Here is a 22,626-nt window from a genome sequence, read left to right on the forward strand (position 1 = left end):
TAACTATCAGATTCTTTAGTCATTGAGTGACTACATTGTGTCATAGAGTAAACATACATTGTGTCAGTTTAAAAAAAAAACAATTTTTTTTTTCACAGTCATGGCAAGCGTTGTTGTTCAGTTGCTAAGTTGTGTCTGACTCTTTGAGATCCCACGGACTGCAGCACACCAGGCTTCTCTGTCCTTCACTATCTCCCGGATTTTGCTCAACTCCTGTCCATTGAGTCAGTGATGCTGTCCAACCATCTCATCTTGTCATCCCTTCTCCTCCTGCAGACATTACTATGTTAAAACACTTATTTCTTAAAACACTCCCTCTTAATCTGAGCTTTCTTAGAATCCAGCCACCGTTCTGTGAGAAGCCAAAGCCTCATGGAGAGGCTGTATGTAAATATTCTGGTCGACAGTCCCAGCTAAGCCCAACCTTCAAATCATCTTAGCCCAGGCCCCAAACAGGTGAGTGAAGAACCATTTTGGTAACGAATCTTGTCTCAGCAATTTCAGCCCCTGTTTGTTCAAGTCACCAAATGTTAGAATCATTTTATTTGAGGCCATAAACATTATGGGAAGAGACAATCCCTGCTATATTCTGTCCAAATTTCTGAATTTATAATTTGTGAGCATAATAGAATTGTTTGTTTCAGGGGTTGGGAGCAATAGGTATATTGGGTTGGCCAAAAAGTCGATTTTGTTTTTTCTGTAAGACAATTCTAGTTGCAGGAGATTTCTTGCTGAATGATGCTCTATGGTCAGATAGACCAGTTGGAGTTAATAGTGATCAAATGGAGACATTAGTTGAGAACAATCAATGTTACATCACCTGGGAGATAGCTGACATACTCAAAATATTCAAATCAAGTGATGAAAATCACTTGAACCAGCTTGGTTTTGTTAATCACTCTGATGCTTGTGTTCCACATAAGGTAAGCCAAAAAAACCGTTGGAACCTTATTTTTGCATGTGATTCTCTACTGAAATGTAATGAAAATGTTCCATTTTTTCAAACAAATTGTGATGGGCAATGAAAAGTGGATACTGTACAATAATGTGGAATGGAAGAGTTCATGGAGCAAATGAACCACCATGAAGCACACCAAAGGCCAGTCTTCATCCAAAGAAGATGATGATGTGTATATGGTGAGATTGGAATGGAGTCCTCTATTATGAGATCCTCTGGAAAGCCAAATTATTCATTCCAACAGGTACTGCTCCCAGTTAGACCAACTGAAGGCAGCACTCAATGAAAAGCATCTGGAATTAGTCAAAAATGCATAATCTTCCTTCAGGATAATATAAGACTGCATGTGTCTTTGATGACCAGGCAAAAACTTACAGCTTGACTGGGAAGTTATGATTCATTTGCCCTATTCACCAGATGTTGCACCTTTGGATATCCATTTGTTTTGGTCTTTACAAAATTCTTTTAATGGAAAAAATTTTCAAGTTCCTGGAAGACTGGAAAAGGCACCTGTAACAGTTCTTTGCTTAAAAACCTTTGGGAACATGGAGTTATGAAGTTACCTGAAAAATGGCATACGGTAGTGTAATAAAATGGTGAATCCGTTGTTCCATAAAGTTCTTAGTGAAAATGAAAAATGTGTCTTTTTATTTTTACTTAAAAAAAATCAAAGGAAATTTTTGACCAACTCAATACATGGCAATAGATAGTTGGAGCATACATTCCAAGCTGGATATTTAGATAAGCCTTCTTCTCAAACTTGCCATTGATAGATTTTTTCTGAAATATTTAAATACATTCTCTAATCAGTTAAAAACAAAATTTAACTTGTATATAACACATTCACTTTCTCAACAACTTTTTGAAGTATCTACAACTTACTGGGTTTATATTTATAAGCCACACACCTTAGGATCCTATTATACTCATGTTTCCCAAATAGATTTTTAGCTTCTTGAGTGAAAAAAATATATATCAGACTTCTGTAATCACAACAGCATCTAGTATATGTAAAGCTCATGTGTAGAAAGTACTTTATAAGAACTTCTTTGATAAGAATTTTTAAAATTTAGAAGTGAATGTACCCATTCCTCATGTTCGTATCTATAGTTTATTCAGGTATGGCTGAAGAGATGTGTATTTTCTAATTAAAAATAAGAACTGCTAGTTATAAGTACTTATGAAATATAAAAATGACTTTAAAATACATCACTCTGTAAAGATTCTTATGAAGTGTTTCCTATTAAAGATGCTATTTTGGAAAAGAATATTATACTCATTTGCATATTTATTTTTATATGTTGGCAATTCACATGATTTGTATATTGCTTTTACAGTTTAACTGTAAGCTTCTCGCCAAATGAAAAAATTTTATTTTTAAAATATCACCACACACATATACGCAAGTAGTTTGAATGGTGTAAAATATAATATCCACATTTCAATTGCTTTACTCTGTTGCCTATCACAACTAGAGCTTCCTAAAATTTTCCTTTATTAGAACAAAATGTGGTTGATTCAAATACCATGCTTCAGCTGCCTTCATCATTTGAATGAGATAAGCTCTCAGCAAGATGTATTCAAGAAACTGTGGTTCAAACTGTGTTATCCTGCTATAAAGCAATCTGCTAAACATTTCTGAAGCAATTTAGACAGCTGTGACTTAGTTGCAAACAATGTGGGCACTTAATCTATTGACTTGAAATTGGGGCTGCAGAGAAGATATTCAAAGATTTTCTTATGAGTTCATCTGTGGCATAGAAAAACACTTCCTATTTTTCACATGCTAAGAATGGAAAGCTCTTCAGAGCTATCTATATTAAAACAAAGAATGAAAATGACTGACCTTATAAATGAGAATTTTTTAAAGTTTTTAGTAATGGGTATATAATCATACAACCTATTTTGGATATAAACATATTTTATGGGCTTTCACTCAAAGGAACATAAGTTTTTTAAAGTTTTTTTTCCAGATTATGTTTGTTTTAGTATAAATACTTCTTAAATAGTGGTAAATGGCTTACCTATATTATCAATATCCATTTGCACTGTTTTCTTTTGCTGATAAAATCTGTACTTGGAGTAATTCACCTAAGAAATGCATGCCTTCCTGACTTGAAACACTTCTCATAAATACTTCTTTGTACTAAAACAGTTAATAAAATATTACATTAATCATTTCCATTATAACTTTTGATACTGATCAAACAGTATTAAAATTTTAAATTCATTATAATATATTCATCAGTATATGAATAAAGACAAAGGAACATAGATACATAGAGGAGATACATGCTGCTGCTGCTGCTAAGTTGCTTCAGTTGTGTCCAACTCTGTGCGACCCCGTAGACAGCAGCCCTCCAGGCTCCCCCATCCCTGGGATTCTCCAGGCAAGAACACTGGAGTGGGTTGCCATTTCCTTCTCCAATGCATGAAAGTGAAAAGTGAAAGTGAAGTCGCTCAGTCATATCCGACTGTTGGCGACCCCATGGACTGCAGCCTACCAGGCTCCTCCTTCCATGGGATTTTCCAGGCAAGAGTACTGGAGTGGGGTGCCATTGCCTTCTCCAAGAGGAGATACATAATGGGAAATAAATGCTCACTTGTTACTTTCTTCAGTTATTTTAATAGATACTATTTATGTTATGCCCATATGTTATAGCTCACAGTGTAGACATTGTTTGCATATAACTGTATAATGATAAAATTCTGTTATATTTAACAAAACCAGCAGATAAAATTTTCTCATTTTCAACTTCTCAGTTTGGCATTGAGTATAGTTAACAGAAAAATAAAGCAAATAATTTTTTACAGCCTGTTGATTATTTAGCAGATCTTGCATTACTTCAAATGTTCATTTTTGAACTGTCATTCCAAAACTATTAACCTTCTAATGCATTTTTCTCCTCCCACTGGCTTCTGATATAGATTAACAATGCTGGTAATGACAGCTCTAAGTGAATCATTTTTCATTAACACCTGTTTTCCTTGCCCTACGTACCAAGTGAAAGCTGATTTCAATTCAGGCTTTCTCTTATCCCTTAAATGCTGAAAGAAATTTAAATTTCTTAGCTGTAATAATACATTCAATTCATTGTTTTTCTTTGAAAAGTAAATGAGGCCAGGAGCTATAAAAACTTTTGTGAAAAACGAAGCTAAAATATATTAAATATGTAATGTGTTACCAGTATGCACTGCATACAGAACATCTTTGTCTAAGGCAATGTTAATGGGTGAAAGATAGGACATTCCTGAGAAAGATCTGAAGTGTGATAGTCAGGGTTTTCTACATATTCATTCTTTCTACACGTGCTGAGATATCAATGTATCTCTTTGATGGAGGTAGCTTGTAGAAAAATGGTAGTTATATCTATAAGTGGCAAAATATGTTTTCCAACATACCATCATTTTCCCCCTGACACAGACCCCCTGCTCTCCGCTACTCACCTCCTTCTTTACCTCACATGGTTAGAAATTACTCACAATAGATTGGTGAAGACAGACATGCAGAATAAGTGTAATATCCCACAGTTACAGCATCAATTCATTTCAGGGTCTGGATCTTTTTGTCCATATATATACTTTAATCATGAACTCCTTATTACCAAATTCAGACTTAAATTGAAGAAAGTAGGGAAAACCACTAGACCATTCAGGTATGACCTAAATCAAATCCCTTATGATTATACAGTGGAAGTGAGAAATAGAGTTAAGGGCCTAGATCTGATAGAGTGCCTGATGAACTATGGAATGAGGTTCGTGACATTGTACAGGAGACAAGGATCAAGACCATCCCCATGGAAAAGAAATGCAAAAAGCAAAATGGCTGTCTGGGGAGGCCTTACAAATAGCTGTGAAAAGAAGAAAAGCGAAAAGCAAAGGAGAAAAGGAAAGATATAAGCATCTGAATGCAGAGTTCCAAAGAATAGCAAGAAGAGATAAGAAAGTCTTCTTCAGCTATCAGTGCAAAGAAATAGAGGAAAACAACAGAATGGGAAAGACTAGAGATCTCTTCAAGAAAATTAAAGATACCAAGGGAACATTTATTGCAAAGATGGGCTCTATAAAGGACAGAAATGGTATGGACCTAACAGAAGCAGAATACACAGAAGAACTGTACAGAAAAGATCTTCACGACCCAGATGATCACGATGGTGTGATCACTCACCTTAGAGCCAGACATTCTGGAATGTGAAGTCAAGTGGGCCTCAGAAAGCATCACTACAAACAAAGCTAGTGGAGGTGATGGAATTCCAGTAGAGTTATTTCAAATCCTGAAAGATGATGCTGTGAAAGTGTTGCACTCTATATGCCAGCAAATTTGGAAAACTCAGCAGTGGCCACAGGACTGGAAAAGGTCAGTTTTCATGCCAATCCCAAAGAAAGGGAATGCCAAAGAATGCTCAAACTACTGCACAATTGCACTCATCTCACACGCTAGTAAAGTAATGTTCAAAATTCTCCAAGCCAGGCTTCAGCAATATGTGAACCGTGAACTTCCAGATGTTCAAGGTGGATTTAGAAAAGGCAGAAGAACCAGAGATCAAATTGCCAACATCCACTGGATTATCGAAAAAGCAAGAGAGTTCCATAAAAACATCTAATTCTGCTTTATTAACTATGCCAAACCTTTGACTGTGTGGATCACAACAAACTGTGGAAAATTCCTAAAGAGATGGGATTACCAGACCACCTGACCTGCCTCTTGAGAAACCTGTATGCAGGTCAGGAAACAACAGTTAGAACTGGACCTGGAACAACGCACTGGTTCCAAATAGGAAAAGGAGTATGTCAAGGCTGTCTATTGTCACCCTGCTTATTTAACTTATATGCAGAGTACATCATGAGAAACGCTGGACTGGAAGAAGCACAAGCTGGAATCAAGATTGCCAGGAGAAATATCAATAACCTCAGATAGGCAGATGACACCACCCATATGGCAGAAAGTGAAGAGGAACTAAAAAGCCTCTTGATGAAAGTGAAAGAGGAGAGTGAAAAAGTGGGCTTAAAGCTCAACATTCAGAAAACGAAGATCATGGCATCTGGTCCCATCACTTCATGGGAAATAGATGGGGAAACAGTGGAAACAGTGTCAGACTTTATTTTGGGGGGCTCCAAAATCACTGCAGATGGTGACTGCAGCCATGAAATTAAAAGACACTTACTCCTTGGAAGGAAAGTTATGACCAACCTAGATAGCATATTGAAAAGCAGAGACATTACTTTGCCAACAAAGGTACGTCTAGTCAAAGCTATGGTTTTTCCTGTGGTCATGTATGGATGTGAGAGTTAGACTGTGAAGAAGGCTGAGTGCTGAAGAATTGATGCTTTTGAACTGTGCTGTTGGAGAAGACTCTTGAGAGTCCCTTGGATTGCAAGGAGATCCAACCAGTCCATTCTGAAGGAGATCAGCCCTGGGATTTCTTTGGAAGGAATGATGCTAAAGCTGAAACTCCAGTACTTTGGCCACCTCATGTAAAGAGTTGACTCATTGGAAAAGACCCTGATGCTGGGAGGGATTGGGGGCAGGAGGAGAAGGGGACAACAGAGGATGAGATGGCTGGATGGCATCACTGACTCGATGGACTTGAGTCTGGGTGAACTCCGGGAGTTGGTGATGGACAGGGAGGTCTGGTGTGCTGCGATTCATGGGGTTGCAAAGAGCGACTGAGCGACTGAACTGAACTGTTATACTTTAAGAATCTAGAATTCTAAAGTGTTTTGTACTTAACCCAACTAGGAGAATAACTCTAACTTTAAAATTTCCAAAAGAAAATAATCCGCCTTTTCCCCATGAATTGCAATCTTAAAATTCTTCCTTTGGTCAAATCTATACATTTTTTTCAAATTTACATCAGTTCACCACTCTCAACTTGTCAAATAGAGTATCTGAATAGATAGCAAAATAGAATAATTATGTTTACATTTAGCAATTGAAAGCAAAAATATTTACAGATATATGTATATATTAGAATTAAATTAATTGGATGACTTATTCAACTCTCTGTCCATCAATTGTCAACTTGTTACTTGTGACCCAAATTCAATTTCCTTAAATATCAAAAGAATGTATTAGAGTCCCATTTGCTTCTTAATTTGAATTAGCCTGTGAATGGGATCAATATGACCAGCCAACCTAGAGAAAAGAAAATTCTTCCTTTTCATTTTAGACAGAGTTTAAGATCTGAGTTCTAGCTTTAGTTCAAATTGCTCCTACAATTTTATTGTTATTGTTTTCACCTGACTGTGTTGGCACTATTTTGTATTTCTCTGCATGACTATATTGGCATCTGTTTAATTGAGTCACAAAGAGTAAACAGTAAAGAATAAAGAAGCAAAGAGGTTAAAACAACAGTAGAACTTGAAGTTAAATAAAACACACATTCAATTTTACCTCTCTCCAGAGGACCTATACTAGCTCTAAGTGTAACTCTTGAGAGTGAATCGAAGCTTCCTTTTGTGCCTACCTGTTTACCTTGGTACTTTTTGTACCTAACCGTCACAAACAACAAAATATAATACGTATGTGTTATGTGTATATGTGTATTTGCATGGCTTGAATAGATTTCTTATGACAATAATAAACATTTATGCCAAGTACTATCCTATTTTTCCAGTTTTCTTCTTGTAATGAATGTCTAGTTTCATACTATGTAGTTGGAAAAGATACTTGATATGACTTTAACCTTCTTAAATTTATGAAGTCTTGTTTTGTGGCATGCCATTTGATCTATTCTGGAGAAAATTTCATTTACACTTGCAAAAAATCTGTATTCTGTTTTGGTGTAGAATATTCTACATATACCCATTAAGTTTGTCTGATCTGTGTGTTGTCTAAGGCCAGTGTTTCCTGATTGATTTTCTGTCTGGATGGCCCATCCTTTGATGTAAGTGAGGTGTCAAAATCCCCTACTATTAATATATTACTGCCATTCTCTCCCTTTATGTCTGTATTTGTTTTATTTATTCAGGTGCTCCTATGTTGGGTACATATGCATTTCCAAGTATTTTATCTTCTTGTTGGCTTGAACCCTTTACATTATTTAATGTCTTTCTTTGTCTCTTGTTAGGAGAGACAAATATTTGTGTTTTGTCTAAGTATTGGTACCCCAGTTTTATTTCCATTCATATTTATTTGTATTTGCATGAAATATCTTTTTCCATCCCTTCACTATCTGTATATGTGTGTCTTTAATCTGAAGTGAGTCTCTTGTGGTAAACATATATATGGATCTAGTTTTTTTCTTATCTATTCAGCCATCCTATATCCTTTGATTAAAGCATGTAGCCTATTTACATTTAAAGTAACTATTGATAAGTATGTACATGTCATCCTTTTGTGAGTTATTTTCTAGGGTTTTTTTTTTTTTTTTTTGTAGTTCTCTGTTCCTTTCTTGGAGGAGGCAATGGCGACCCACTCCAGTACTCTTGCCTGGAATATCCCATGGACGGAGGAGCCTGGTGGGCTACAGTCCATGGGGTCTCGAAGAGTCGGACACGACTGAGCGACTTCACTTTCACTTTTCACTTTCATGCATTGGAGAAGGAAATGGCAACCCACTCCAGTGTTCTTGCCTGGAGAATCCCAGGGACGGGGGAGCCTGGTGGGCTGCCGTCTATGGGGTCGCACAGAGTCGGACACGACTGAAGCGACTTAGCAGCAGCAGCAGCAGCAGCAGTTCCTTTCTTATTCTCTTGTGATTTGATAATGTTCTTTAGTGTTATTAATATGTTTGCATTCCTTTCTATTTTTTGTGTGTCCATTACAGGTTTTTGGTTCATGATTAACATGTGGGTCATATGTAACAACCTATGTATGTAGGGTCTGTTTTGATAGTCACTCAAGTTTGAGTATGTTCTAAAAGCACCTGCCTTATGTTTTTATATCATATTTTGCATCTTTTAACTTTATATAACACTCAGTTATTTTTGATATAGATGATTTTTTACTGCTTTTGTCTTTTAACCTTAATGTTAGCTTTGTAGGTGGTTGATTCACTACCTTTAGTTTATGTTTGCCTTTACCAGTGAATTTTTTTTTTCATAATTTTCTTGTTTCTAGTTATGGATTTTTCTTTTTCTTTTAAACAAGTCCTTTTAATATCTCTTAAAAGGCCATTTTAGTGGTGACAGACTCCTTTAGCTTTTGCTTGTCTGTAAACTCTTTATCTCTCCTTCAATTCTGATGATAACCTTGGTAGAGTGTTCTTATTTGTAAGTTTTTTTCGGTACTTTCAATGTATAGTGTAACTCCCTTCTTGCCTGTAAAGTCAATACTGAAAAGTTGGCTGATAGTTTTATGGGAGTTCCTTTGTACGTATCTAGTTATTTTTCTCTTGCTGCTGTTAAGGTTCTCTATTTTATTTTTAACTCTAATATGCCTTGGTGTGAGTCTCTTTCATTTCATCTTATTTGTAACTCTCTTTGCTTTCTGGACTTGGATGTCTGTTTTCTTTGCCAGGTGAGGGAAATTTTCAGCCATTATTTCTTTAAGTGGATTTTGTATATCTTTCTTTTCTCCTTCTGGGACCGCTATCATGAAAATGTTAGCATGCTTGATATTGTCCCAGGGGTCCCTTAAACTACACTCGTTTTTTAAACTCTTTTTTCTTTTTGCTGTTCTGATTGGGTGATTTCCGTTACCCTGTCTTCCAGATCTCAGTCCACTCTTCTGCCTCCTCTAATCTGCTGATGATTCCCTCTAGTGTAGTTTTCACTTTAGTTATCATATTCTTCAGTTATGATTGGTTCTTTTTAATATTTTCTGTTTGTTGACCCTTTCACTGACTTCTCTCAAATTTGGTGAGTGTCTTTATGACTATTTCTTTCACCTTTTCCCTGGTAGATTGTTTACCCTCATTTCTTTAGTTCCTTTTCAGAGGTTTTGTCCTATTTTTCCCTTTGGAAGGTATTCTGTTGTCTCCTCGTTTTTACCTAACTCTCCATGTTTGTTTCAATGTATTAGGTAAGTCAGCTAAGTCTCCTAGTCTTGAAAGAGTGGCCTAATGTAGGAAGTGTTCAGTGGGGCCAGTGGAACTATCCCCAGCCCCCCGTCCCCATAGCTAGGTGCTCTAGGGGTATCCCCTGTATGTGCTGCATGTATTTCACTGTTGTGTTTAGGCTGTGACTGCTGTGGGATTGCTGGTGGGTGAGTTTGCCCCCGAGTTGGCTGGCTGAGAGGCCTGGCTATGACTATTATGGGCACACTAATGTGCAGGACTTGTCCCCAGCATGACTGGCTGTGATGTCCAGCTATAGCTGTTGTGAGCACAGTGATGTGTGGGCTGGACCCCCCCAGCACAGGAGCCATTTTGGGGGGATACTGCTGGTGCAGGCCAGTGCTGCCCACCAAGTGGGGAGGGGTGGGAACCATTTTGGATGGGCCTCCTAGGGCAGGCCTATTGGGCAGGGCTGGTCCTCAGAAGAATGCCTGGGCAAGGTGCATGATGTTAGCAAGGTTGATAGAGAGTGACAAAAATGGTAGCTACCAGCTCTGTACCAGCTAGATGGAAGGAGAGTTTAATAGAAAATATGGTGCCTTGAATGCTTCCATACCTGGAGAGAGTTCCATCAGATCCCTTCCCTCTGGCACATGCTCTAAAATTAAAATCTGAATTTTCTTTTCATATGACCCTTGTGCTTTCCAAGCTGCTACCTCTCTGCTGGGACTTGGAGTAAGTAAGTTTTTATGCAAGTCCCTTCAGGAGTGGAGTCTTGGTTTCCCACAGCCCTCCTCCTCTCCCAGAGGTAAGCCCCACTGTTTTTTTAAAAGCTAGGTGTAATGGGGGCTCATTTCCTGGTGCTGGTTCCTAGGGCTGAGGAGCCCAATGTGAGGCTCAGACCCCTTTCTCCTCAGAGGAGACCTCCTAGTTCTGATAACCCTTCTTCTTGTGGGTTGCTGCACTAGGCATGTGGGTTCTGATTAGACCATATCTCTGCCCCTCCCACCCTTCTCAGTATGGCCTTTTTTTTACATCCTTAATTATAGAAAATTTGTTCTGCTAGACTTCAGGTCATTCTCAGAGATAATTGTTCTATATGTAGTTGTAGTTTAGGTGTGTCCATGGGAGAAGGTAAGCTCAGAGTATTCCTACTCTCCATCTTGATCCACCAGCCTCAAAACTCCTTTTTTAATATGTTATTTTGGGAGATAAGATAACAATCTGCTCTTCAGAGGATAAGACTTTCTCTAAGATACCTAGTCTATTCAAATCTGAGTAATAGAATACAGTAGCTAAGATTAAAATTACTCTGAGGATAAGAGATCATTATGATTCTTTTATTCCTACCTTTCCATTTCAAATCATTTCATAGGCAGGAACACCATATGCATATTCTACTGGTATATAAAGGACATATAGAGGGCTTATTTTCATATCCCTAGTGTACTACTTTTGAAATATACTCTTTATTACTGTCGTATTTTTCCTAATTACTCATTTCTAATTATATTCACAAGTCATCATTAATAATGATATCTTACTTGTTCAGGTAAATATTTGCATAATGTTCTTTATATAATTAAACATGAACACAGATATTAATAGTTTGGATAATACCATGTACTAAAATCTTTAACGCTATATTTGAAAAGGCATATTTCATTCATCTAACTTAAAGCCATACAATTTAAAAAATTCAGAAGTGATTTTGAAATTCTTCTTTAAAAAAACATATCGCAATAGAATTAAGGAAAAATATTATGTGAAAGTCAACCTATGCATTTAGTATTGGCTAGAGAAGGAAATGGGAGAAGGCAATGGCAACCCACTCCAGTACTCTTGCCTGGAAAATCCCATGGACGGAGGAGCGTGGTGGGCTGCAGTCCATGGGGTCGCTGACGGTCAGACATGACTGAGCGACTTCACTTTGACTTTTCATTTTCATGCACTGGAGAAGGAAATGGCAACCCACTCCAATGTTCTTGCCTGGAGAATCCCAGGGACGGGGGAGCCTGGTGGGCTGCCGTCTATAGGGTCCCACAGAGTCGGACACGACTGAAGTGACTTAGCAGCAGCAGCAGCAGAGAAGGAAATGGCAACTCACTCCAGTATTCTTGCCTGGAGAATCCCAGAGACTGGGGAGCCTGGTGGGCTGCCGTCTATGGAGCTGCACAGAGTCAGACACAACTGAAGCAACTTAGCAGCAGCAGCAGCAGCAGCAAGCTTAAATGTTAAAGTACCTGTCACTAAACTTAGGTTATAACACAAGTTAGGAGCAACTTTTTGGTATCCAAATATTCTCACCCACCATATATATTTAAATTTCTTGATTGCACTAATCTAATTTTGAAATTCAAATTCAAACCAAGTACCCTGTTGTGTTATGTTTCAGACGATAGGCTATAAATGATCACCAGTTCAAGGCAATAAATGAGTATTTGCAGTACGCATATTTAAGGTTAATATGCATGAACAAGGGAAAAGACTTGCTCACGTGGCACACTTTGGTCTCTAGCATCTCCCTTGGTGATGTCATCTTCTCTTCCGGCTTCCACTAATATCACTGAGAATAGCTTCCAATCTAGAACTGTAACCTTGACCTCTCTCATTTAACTTCAGTCTCACATTTCCTGTTACTGACTCTTCTGAACATTTCCACTTGAATATTTCTCATTCACCTCAAACTCAAATTATCTAGAGCTGAATATATCACCTTTCCCCTTAAAATAATCTTTTCTACCAGTTTTCTTTATTTATATGAAGGTAGTATATCTATATTTTTTAATATATTTCTTCTAGTTATTTAGACCTAAAATAACAAAGTGAATTTTTATTCCTTACCTCTCTACTCCCTTCCCACCTATCCATTGTCAGTTTCCAAGTCCTCTCTGTTTATTACTTCATTAGTGTGGCAGTGGCCACAGGACTGGAAAAGTTCAGTTTTCATTCCAATCCCAAAGAAAGGCAATGCAAAGAATGCTCAAACTACCACACAATTGCACTCATCTCACACGCTAGCAAAGTAATGCTCAAAATTCTCCAAGCCAAGCTTCAGCAATATGTGAACCGTGAACTTCCAGATGTTCCAGCTGGTTTTAGAAAAGGCAGAGGAACCAGAGATCAAATTGCCAACATCTGCTGGATCATGGAAAAAGCAAGAGAGTTTCAGAAAAACATCTATTTCTGCTCTATTGACTATGCCAAAGCCTTCGACTGTGTAGATCACAATAAACTGCGGAAAATTCTTCAAGAGATGGGAATACCAGACCACCTGACCTGCCTCTTGAGAAATCTGTATGCAGGTCAGGAAGCAACAGTTAGAACTGCACGTGGAACAACACACTGGTTCCAAATAGGAAAAGGAGTACGTCAAGGCTGTCTATTGTCACCCTGCTTATTTAACTTATATGCAGAGTACATCATGAGAAACGCTGGACTGGAAGAAGCACAAGCTGGAATCAAGATTGCTGGGAGAAATAAATAACGTCAGATATGCAGATGACACCACCCTTATGGCAGAAAGTGAAGAGGAACTAAAAAGCCTCTTGATGAAAGTGAAAGAGGAGAGTGAAAAAGTAAGCTTAAAACTCAACATTCAGAAAACTAAGATCATGGCACCTGGTCCCATCACTTCATGGGAAATAGATGGGGAAACAGTGGAAACAGTGTCAGACTTTATTTTGGGGGGCTCCAAAATCACTGCAGATGGTGACTGCAGCCATGAAATTAAAAGACACTTACTCCTTGGAAGGAAAGTTATGACCAATCTAGACAGCATATTGAAAAGCAGAGACATTACTTTGCCAAGAAAGGTCTGTCTAGTCAAGGCTATGGTTTTTCCAGTGGTCATGTATGGATGTGAGAGTTGGACTGTGAAGAAAGCTGAGCACCGAAGAATTGATGCTTTTGAACTATGGTGTTGGAGAAGACTCTTGAAAGTCCCTTGGACTGCAAGGAGGTCCAACCTGTCCATCCTAAAGGAGATCAATCCTGGGTGTTCATTGGAAGGACTAATGTTGAAGCTGAAACTCCAGTACTTTGGCCACCTCATGGGAAGAGTTGACTCATTGGAAAAGACTCTGATGCTGGGAGGGATTGGGGGCAGGAGGAGAAGGGGATGACAGAGGATGAGATGGCTGGATGGCATCACTGACTCGATGGACGTGAGTGAGTCTGAGTGAACTCTGGGAGTTGGTGATGGACAGGGAGGCCTGGCGTGCTTTGATTCATGGGATTGCAAAGAGTCAGACACGACTGAGCGACTGAACTGAACTGTTTCTTACTTCTATCCCTTATTTTTTTTCCTAAGGCCACTTCGCTAGTCACAGTCTCTAATATAACTCATAGGCTCATAATATCTCTTACTAAGCATTCTCCCAAATCACACAATTTTTGGATGAGTTGTTCCTATAAAATTGGCTGCTCCATTTTCTGCTGCTAAAATCTGCTTATTGCCATCATCACTAACATCAAATTATTATCTAGGTTCTTGCCAGTATTTTTCTCAGGTGATTTTCTTTTTTTTCCATTGTTTGGGGCTAACAGCTACATCTGAAGGCCTAGATTCCTTCTATTTTTCTATTGAGACAAATTTTGTAGCAGAGTCCACATCTATGGCAGCACCATCTCTGATTTGAAATTCTTCGTCTTAGATACCCTTTATTTACAGCTTGCTCCTTCCAAATTACTAGAGGAGCAAGCCATGGTCTCAGAAGTAGATCATTCCATTTCCTTATCCACAACACTCCATTCCTAAATCTAACATCAATCTTCTTTTCCTAATCTTAAGGTGGGACTTTCCCAGGAGACTACTGACATATGCTAAAGTTCACACAGGACCCCATTTGGCCAGCAAGCGAATCCCATTTGGCACTTTTCATGACTAGTGAAATGACTTGCATATTTAGTGATGACAGTTGGTCTCTACTCCCTGTCCCTTTCCAAGCTTTATCATAATGTCTGCCTGCTTTGGGGTTATACTTAAGATATTCTGCTGCTACTGCATATAAAGGATGCTCAAATCTCTGACACACTTTTTTTTAATTGGAGGATAATTGCTTTACAATGTTGTGTTGGTTTTTGTTGTACAACAATGTGAATCAGCCATAAGTACACCTGTATTCACTCCCTCTGGAGCCTCCCACCCATCCCCCCATGACACACTTATGAATATATTTAAATAGGTTTCAAGGTTGTAAATTAACCAGTACTTCTGATCCTTTTATCTTCCTATTTTATCAAGCATACAAGAATACAAGAGACAGAAAATGATGTTATTATATGAATGAACTTTAGTCTTCTCTAAAAAGAAAGACAGCACTGTTAGCAAACTTTAAAAACAATCTACATCTATCTAGTAAGTTTACTAGATATACCTCATCTCCTTCACAATAGGTAGATACACCATTGTCCCATACCCTTGGAGTTGAGAACATTGCCATTGATGAGTCTTTTTTTTTCTTCAGAAGATTTACAACAAAGGAGTGGTTAGACTTCTTGCTTGAGCCCAATAGGAGTGTACTTAAGTAGATGTCCCTCTTGATTTTTATTAGGGACAATACTCTCAAAGCTACAGAGTTTAAGTGAGTAATGAGTGAAGTGGGCAGAGCATAAGGAAAACAACACCACTTGAGGATAAATGACAACTGGCACAGAACACAGTTTCTGTGCCAGAGGTGTTAAGAAATGATGGAGACTGTAGTAAAAGTGCGCCTGAAAGTGCAGTTGATACATGAGGATGGAAGTCAAATGTTAAGGACTGCAGAGCAGAAAAGCAGAAGGAGCCTGGATCCCTGATGATTATGGAGCCACCCATACTGTCCCAGAATTGCCTACCACCCCATATGGTCAGTCTAGGGAAGTGACAGCTTCAGGCATACCAGACCGAGGGACCAGCGAGGCTTTCTTCATCTCTCAGGTCTTGCTCTCCTCTGCTACTCCTCGGATGTTACCTGTGGTCTCTCCTGAATTGTTTTCTGCATATGGTGGGAAAAGTGCTACTTCTCATTTCGAGTAGTGAAATCACCTGCATGCTTCAGGCTCCACACCTGAAGCTTGTGACATAGGGATACTCCTCCCCTTCTAACTCCAGCAGGAAAGCTCTGAGGAGTCCTTTGATAGACGTGGGCCAGTTTCATGCCCATCCTTGAACCCATATGATCAGCCAGTAGAGTTTTTAGACCAGTAGAGTTGAGGAAGAATCACCTAAAGGAACTAGGAGGAGATAGACACAAACCATACTTCCCATATTACATTGTTCTCCTGTGTTGTCTTTTTAGGTCTCTGTCTCCTCTACTGCTTTGTAAGGGCCTTGAGAACAAAGATTGTGCCTTGTTAATTTTGTACGTACCCCTCAAAGATACAGTAAATATTTGCTGAAGAAATGAATACGCAAAGCCAGGCAAAGTGAGCTAGGAACCCATGCCAAACTGAACAATAAGTATAAAGTACAAGCAAGAAGGAGTGGCATTATGAACACTAAGCTAGCCTTTGGTTTGAGAATTTTATACAGTTCTAGTGGTGACAGGCGGAGAAGGCGATGGCACCCCACTCCAGTACTCTTGCCTGGAAAATCCCATGGGTGGAGGAGCCTGGTGGGCTGCAGTCCATGGGGTCGCTAAGAGTCAGACACGACTGAACGACTTTACTTTCACTTTTCACTTTCCTGCACTGGATAAGGAAATGGCAACCCACTCCAGTGTTCTTGCCTGGAGAATCCCAGGGATGGGGGAGCCTGGTGGGCTGCTGTCTTTGGGGTCGCACAGAGTCGGACACTGCAGCGACTTAGCAACAGCAGCAGCAGCAATAGTGACAGGAACTCATTGCAGTGTGGCCAGTTCATGCTGAATAAATATGTGATTGTCATATAAACTGTGCAGAGCAAGCAAATATTTTTTAGCAGGAAGTTCCTGAAAACTTTCTTAGAATTTATTGTTTAATCTTGTTAACATTTTGAAAGTGGAGAGTGAAAAATTTGGCTTAAAGCTCAACATTCAGAAAACGAAGATCATGGCATCCAGTCCCATCACTTCATGGGAAATAGATGGGGAAACAGTGGAAACAGTGTCAGACTTTATTTTTCTGGGCTCCAAAATCACTGCAGATGGTGATTGCGGCCATGAAATGAAAAGACATTTACTCCTTGAAAGGAAGGTTATGACCAACCTAGATAGCATATTCAAAAGCAGCGACATTACTTTGCCAACAAAGGTCCATCTAGTCAAGGCTATGGTTTTTCCTGTGGTCATGTACGGATGTGAGAGTTGGACTGTGAAGAAGGCTGAGCGCTGAAGAATTGATGCTTTTAAACTGTGGTGTTGGAGAAGACTCTTGAGAGTCCCTTGGACTACAAGGAGATCCCACCAGTCCATTCTGAAGGAGATCAGCCCTGGGATTTCTTTGGAAGGAATGATGCTAAAGCTGAAACTCCAGTACTTTGGCCACCTCATGCAAAGAGTTGACTCATTGGAAAAGACTCTGATGCTGGGAGGGATTGGGGGCAAGAGGAGAAGGGGACGACAGATGGCTGGATGGCATCACTGACTCAATGGTCGTGAGTCTGGGTGAACTCTGGGAGTTGGTGATGGACAGGGAGGCCTGGCGTGCTGCGATTCATGGGGTCACAAAGAGTCGGACACAACTGAGTGACTGATCTGATCTGATCTGAACATTTTGAATGAGTCTTGTTTCAAAATGTATTTCATAATGATGAGAATGTAGACCACTGTGAGAAATGTTTGACTGTCCTGAGTGATATTGGTAATTTTAGATTCCAAATGGCAGGACAATTGTAAGATCATTTTATAGACAAGTCTCAGTTTTACCAACCTTTTCCCAAGGCATGAGCTTGAGTGGGACAATACAATTCAATAAGAGAATTGTGCCAAGAAAAGATAAAAATAAAAACTAACACAAATCAAGTTCAAAATTGATTTGTTTAGGAAAGAGTTTGAAAATTGTGTGTGCAAGAGACTATGTGGTAAGAATTGCTGTTTTCAGGCTAAGTGTGTATAGAGATAAGACATAGAATAGAATACTAGCTATATGATTGTTTATTGATAAAAGCCAGTTTTGAGGCAATAAATGTTAATCTTGAAGAAATTAATCATTTGCTGAAGAGGTGAACAGAACCAAATAAAGTGTTGTCAATACAGGTAAATCAAGTGAAAGATTTGCTTTGAAGAAATTCATTTTACACTCAGATTTTTAGTAATATCTCTATTCTGTAATATATTGCCTACCCCTGCATTTGTAAAGGTCTTCCTGGATGACGCTGGTGGTAAAGAACCCGCCTGCCAATGCAGGAGACATAAGAGATGCAGATTCAATCCCTAGGTTGGGAAGTTCCCCTGGATAAGGCAATGGCAACCCACTCCAGTATTCTTGCTTGGAGAATCCCATGGACAGAGGAGTCTGGTGGGCTACAGTCCATAGGGTTGCAAAGAGTCGGACATGACTGAAGTGACTGAACATGCATGCATGTATTTGTTAAACTACTGTACTCTTTTGACTCAACTGTCAAGCACTTGATCTATTTAAAATATTTTAAAAGATGCACTGAGGTAATTTAAATACTGGGTGTTATACTACTCTATTGTGATATTACAAAGGGGAAAAATACCATATTGTATTCATCTTTATATTCCCAACACCTAACAAGGTTCACAGCCCTTAGTAGGTACTCAATAGTTTATTGAATGAAAGATTCTTTAAATTCTGTAGTATTTTATAATGTCATACACATGAAAATTTTCATATACATGCTGTCATATAATCCTATAATAAACCTTTGAGGTATTTATAATAAATTTTTTTCAGATGAGAAAATAGATTCAAAAGAAGGAAATAACTTCCCAAGTCATAAAGATTTTGAATCAAAATCATCTTCCTTCTGGCTGGTTTGTTCATAATGTCTACTTTCAATGAATAAAGTATGGTTTAAGTCATGACACACCCAGAGACATACAGACATGTAGAGGATATCTAGTTTTTGTCTGTTCAGTACCACACCTCTTTGAGGGGACTAACAGCAGCCATTCATGATATTCTATACCTCTAGTCACTAAGACAGGAAAGTGATCCATTTCCATCCAGAAATGGTACTCTGCAGCATTTGGCTGAGGTGAAGGTGTGATCCAAGCCATGATAATCTGAATCCTTCTTCAGGAGTATTCAATTTGAAATCACAGGACCTGAAGGATGGAAATGTGTGTCTGCTCTGCTTGTGGCCATAGAGAAAGACTACTTGTAGCTGGAGAACATAAAGCCAACTGTGACTGTGAGATGGGGTGATATAGAGCCCCTGGGCTGCTCCTGCCTAGTGGGTCTGCTCAATCCTGTGCTGTTCTGTGCTGTGCTTAGTTTGCTCGGTCGTGTCTGGCTCCTTGCCACCCCATGGACTGTAGCCTGCCAGGCTCCTCTGTCCATGGAAATCTCCAGGCAAGAACACTGGAGTAGGTTTCCATGGCCTCCTCCAGCTTGATCCTAGATATGTTGAAACATGAAATTGCCATTTTTTTGTAGGTCAAAATGGTTAAATACTAATAGCATCATTTTTACTTGACTCAACTTACTATACAAGTTAAAAGATCACACTTCATCTTTATCTAGAATCTTATGAGACTTTCCCAATGCAAGGGTTTCTTGTGGTAAATGGGAAAATGAAGGCCTAGAAACTTCCAAGGACTTGTTCAAGGTTAGTACTAATACCAAATAATGCAGATTTTCTGAATTTCAGTCTAGCACCCTTACCATTAAGCATAATGAGTCTAAAATTTTAAATTAGGAATTTCCAGGTTTTATAAACCAGTTCTTTTTCACTGCTTGTTTTGTTTTTAACTTTAGGTTTTTTCCTTGTTAAGTCTTGGGAATCATGCTGCTATGAATCAAAGCAGGAAAATGTGTTTGTTACAAACTTTTCTAGGAAAAATAGTCTCTAGATTTTGACTAAAACCATGAACTTAAAACAAACAAAAAGAATAATTGGATTGAAGTAAAATACATGGTCATTTTAAAGGTACAATTCACATATGCAAACTTCTGACTACCTTTTCTTATTTCTTTTTATTAGAACCTCTCAAACTTCAGTGTGTATACAACATAGTAGAAGTTACTTTTTAAACAAGTGTAGTCCTGGGTCTTACACCATGAATCCAAGTCTCTGAGGGTGAGTCTAGGCATCTTCCTTCTAACAAGCTTACTGGGTGATCTGTAGACATTGAGTTTAAGCAGTAGTGCTTTAAGTATATCCATTCTTAAGGATTCTGTCACTTTCTTTCTCAACACTCAAAGGAGAGAGTGCTAAGATCACATACCTATAAAGCCACTATTGCCACAGTCACCAATGGGGCTGTGATATATCATGCAGGTATGTTGGCCTGGGAAATGGCTAGGAATCAGTGTTTCACACCTGAGCCAATTCATCAACTCCTGTTAATTAGGCTTCCCTTGTAGCTCAGTTGGTAAAGAATCTGCCTGCAGTGCAGAAGATATGGGTTCGATCCCTGGTTTGGGAAGATCCCCTGGAGAAGGAAATGGCAACCCACTCCAGTATCCTTGCCTGGAAAATATCATGGACAGAGGAGCCTGGTGGGCTGCAGTCCATGGGGTCACAAAGGGTCGGGCACGATTGAGCAACTAACACTTACTTACTTATGCATATGTTTATCCTGCTCATATCTTTGTCCTAATCACAATATTTCTAAAGAACAACCAAATAGTTCTACCTCAAACCCCATTTATCTTCAACCAAGCTCATTTTATTGTTTTTGTTCAAATCTACATTTCCTTCTATATTATCTACTTTAGTTATTAACACCACTAGCCACCTAATTGGTCAAGCCAGAAAACTTAGAATTATCCTCAGTTCAGTTCCATTCAGTTGCTCAGTCATGTCTGACTCTTTGCAACCCCATGAACTGCAGCATGCCAGTCCTCCCTATCCATCATCAACTACTGGAGTCTACCCAAACCCATCTCCATTGAGTCGGTGATGCCATCCAACCATCTCATCCTCTGTCGCCCCTTCTCCTCCTGCCCTCAATCTTTCCCAGCATCAGGGTCTTTTCAAATGAGTCAGCTCTTCACATCAGGTGGCCAAAGTATTGAGTTTCAGCTTCAGCATCAGTCCTTCCAATGAACACTCAGGACTGATCTCTTTTAGGATGGACTGGTTGGATCTCCTTGCAGTCCAAGGGACTCTCAAGAGTCTTCTCCAGCACCACAGTTCAAAAGCATCAATTCTTCAGCGCTCAGCTTTCTTTATAGTCCAACTCTCACATCCATACATGACCACTGGAAAAAACCATAGCCTTGACTAGACAGACCTTTGTTGGCAAAGTAATGCCTCTGCTTTTCAGTATGCTGTCTAGGTTGGTCATAGCTTTTCTTCCAAGGAGTGTCTTTTAATTTCATGGCTGCAATCAGCATCTGCAGTGATTCTGGAGCCCCAAAAAATAAAGTCAGCCACTATTTCCACTGTTTCCCCATCTATTTCCCATGAAGTGATGGGACCAGATGCCATGATCTTCGTTTTCCGAATATTGAGCTTTAAGCCAACTTTGTCACTCTCCTCTTTCACTTTCATCAAGAGGCTCTTTAGTTCTTCACTTTCTGCCACAAGAGTGGTGTCATCTGCGTATCTGAGATTATTTCTATTTCTCCCGGCAGTCTTGATTCCAGCTTGTGCTTCCTCCAGCATAGCATTTCTTATGATGTACTCTGCATATAAGTTAAATACGCAGGGTGACAATATACAGCCTTGATGTACTCCTTTTCCTATTTGGAACCAGTCTGTTGTTCCATGGCCAGTTCTAACTATTGCTTCCTGACCTGCATATAAGTTTCTCAAGAGGCAGGTCAGATGGTCTGTTATTCCCATCTCTTGAAGAATTTTCCACAGTTTGTTGTGATCCACACAGTCAAAGGCTTTGGCATAGTCAATAGAGCAGAAATAGATGTTTTTCTGAAACTCTCTTGCTTTTTCGATGATCCAGCAGATGTTGGCAATATGATATTTGGTTCTTCTGTCTTTTCTAAAATCAACTTGAATATCTGGAAGTTCACGGTTCATGTATTTGCTAAAGCCTGGCTTGGAGAATTTTGAGCATTACTTTACTAGTGTGTGAGATGAGTGCAGTTGTGCGGTAGTTTGAGCATTCTTTGGCATTGACTTTCTTTGGGATTAGAATGAAAACTGACTTTTTCCAGTCCTGTGGCCACTGCTGAGTTTTCCAAATTTGCTGACATATTGAATGCAGCACTTTCACAGCATCATCTTTCAGTATTTGAAATAGCTCAACTGGAAATCCATCGCCTCCACTAGCTTTGATTGTAGTGATGCTTTCTAAGGCCCACTTGACTTCACATTCCAGGATGTCTGGCTCTAGGTCAGTGATCACATCATGGTAATTATCTGGGTCGTGAAGATCTTTTTTGTACACTTCTTCTGTGTATTCTTGCCAGCTTTTCTTAATATCTTCTGCTTCTGTTAGGTCCATACCATTTCTGTCCTTTATTGAGCCCATCTTTGCATGAAATGTCCCCTTGGTATCTCTAATTTTCTTGACGAGATCTCTAGTCTTTCCCATTCTATTGTTTTTCTCTATTTCTTTGCATTGATCACTGAGGAAGGCTTTCTTATCTCTCCTTGCTGTTCTTTGGAACTCTGCATTCAAATGGGTATGTCTTTCCTTTTCTCCTTTGCTTTTCGCTTCCCTTCTTTTCACA

At 39.1% G+C, this 22,626-nt stretch overlaps 1 pseudogene; it reads left to right on the forward strand.

Moving 5' to 3' along the window:
• Positions 1–1,083: 1,083 nt before the first annotated feature.
• LOC102277929 (tigger transposable element-derived protein 1-like) overlaps positions 1,084–22,626 on the forward strand; it is an 80,959-nt pseudogene continuing 59,416 nt past the window's right edge.

This window comes from Bos mutus, chromosome 3, assembly GCF_027580195.1.
Source record: "Bos mutus isolate GX-2022 chromosome 3, NWIPB_WYAK_1.1, whole genome shotgun sequence".
NCBI classification, from domain to species: Eukaryota; Metazoa; Chordata; class Mammalia; order Artiodactyla; family Bovidae; genus Bos; species Bos mutus.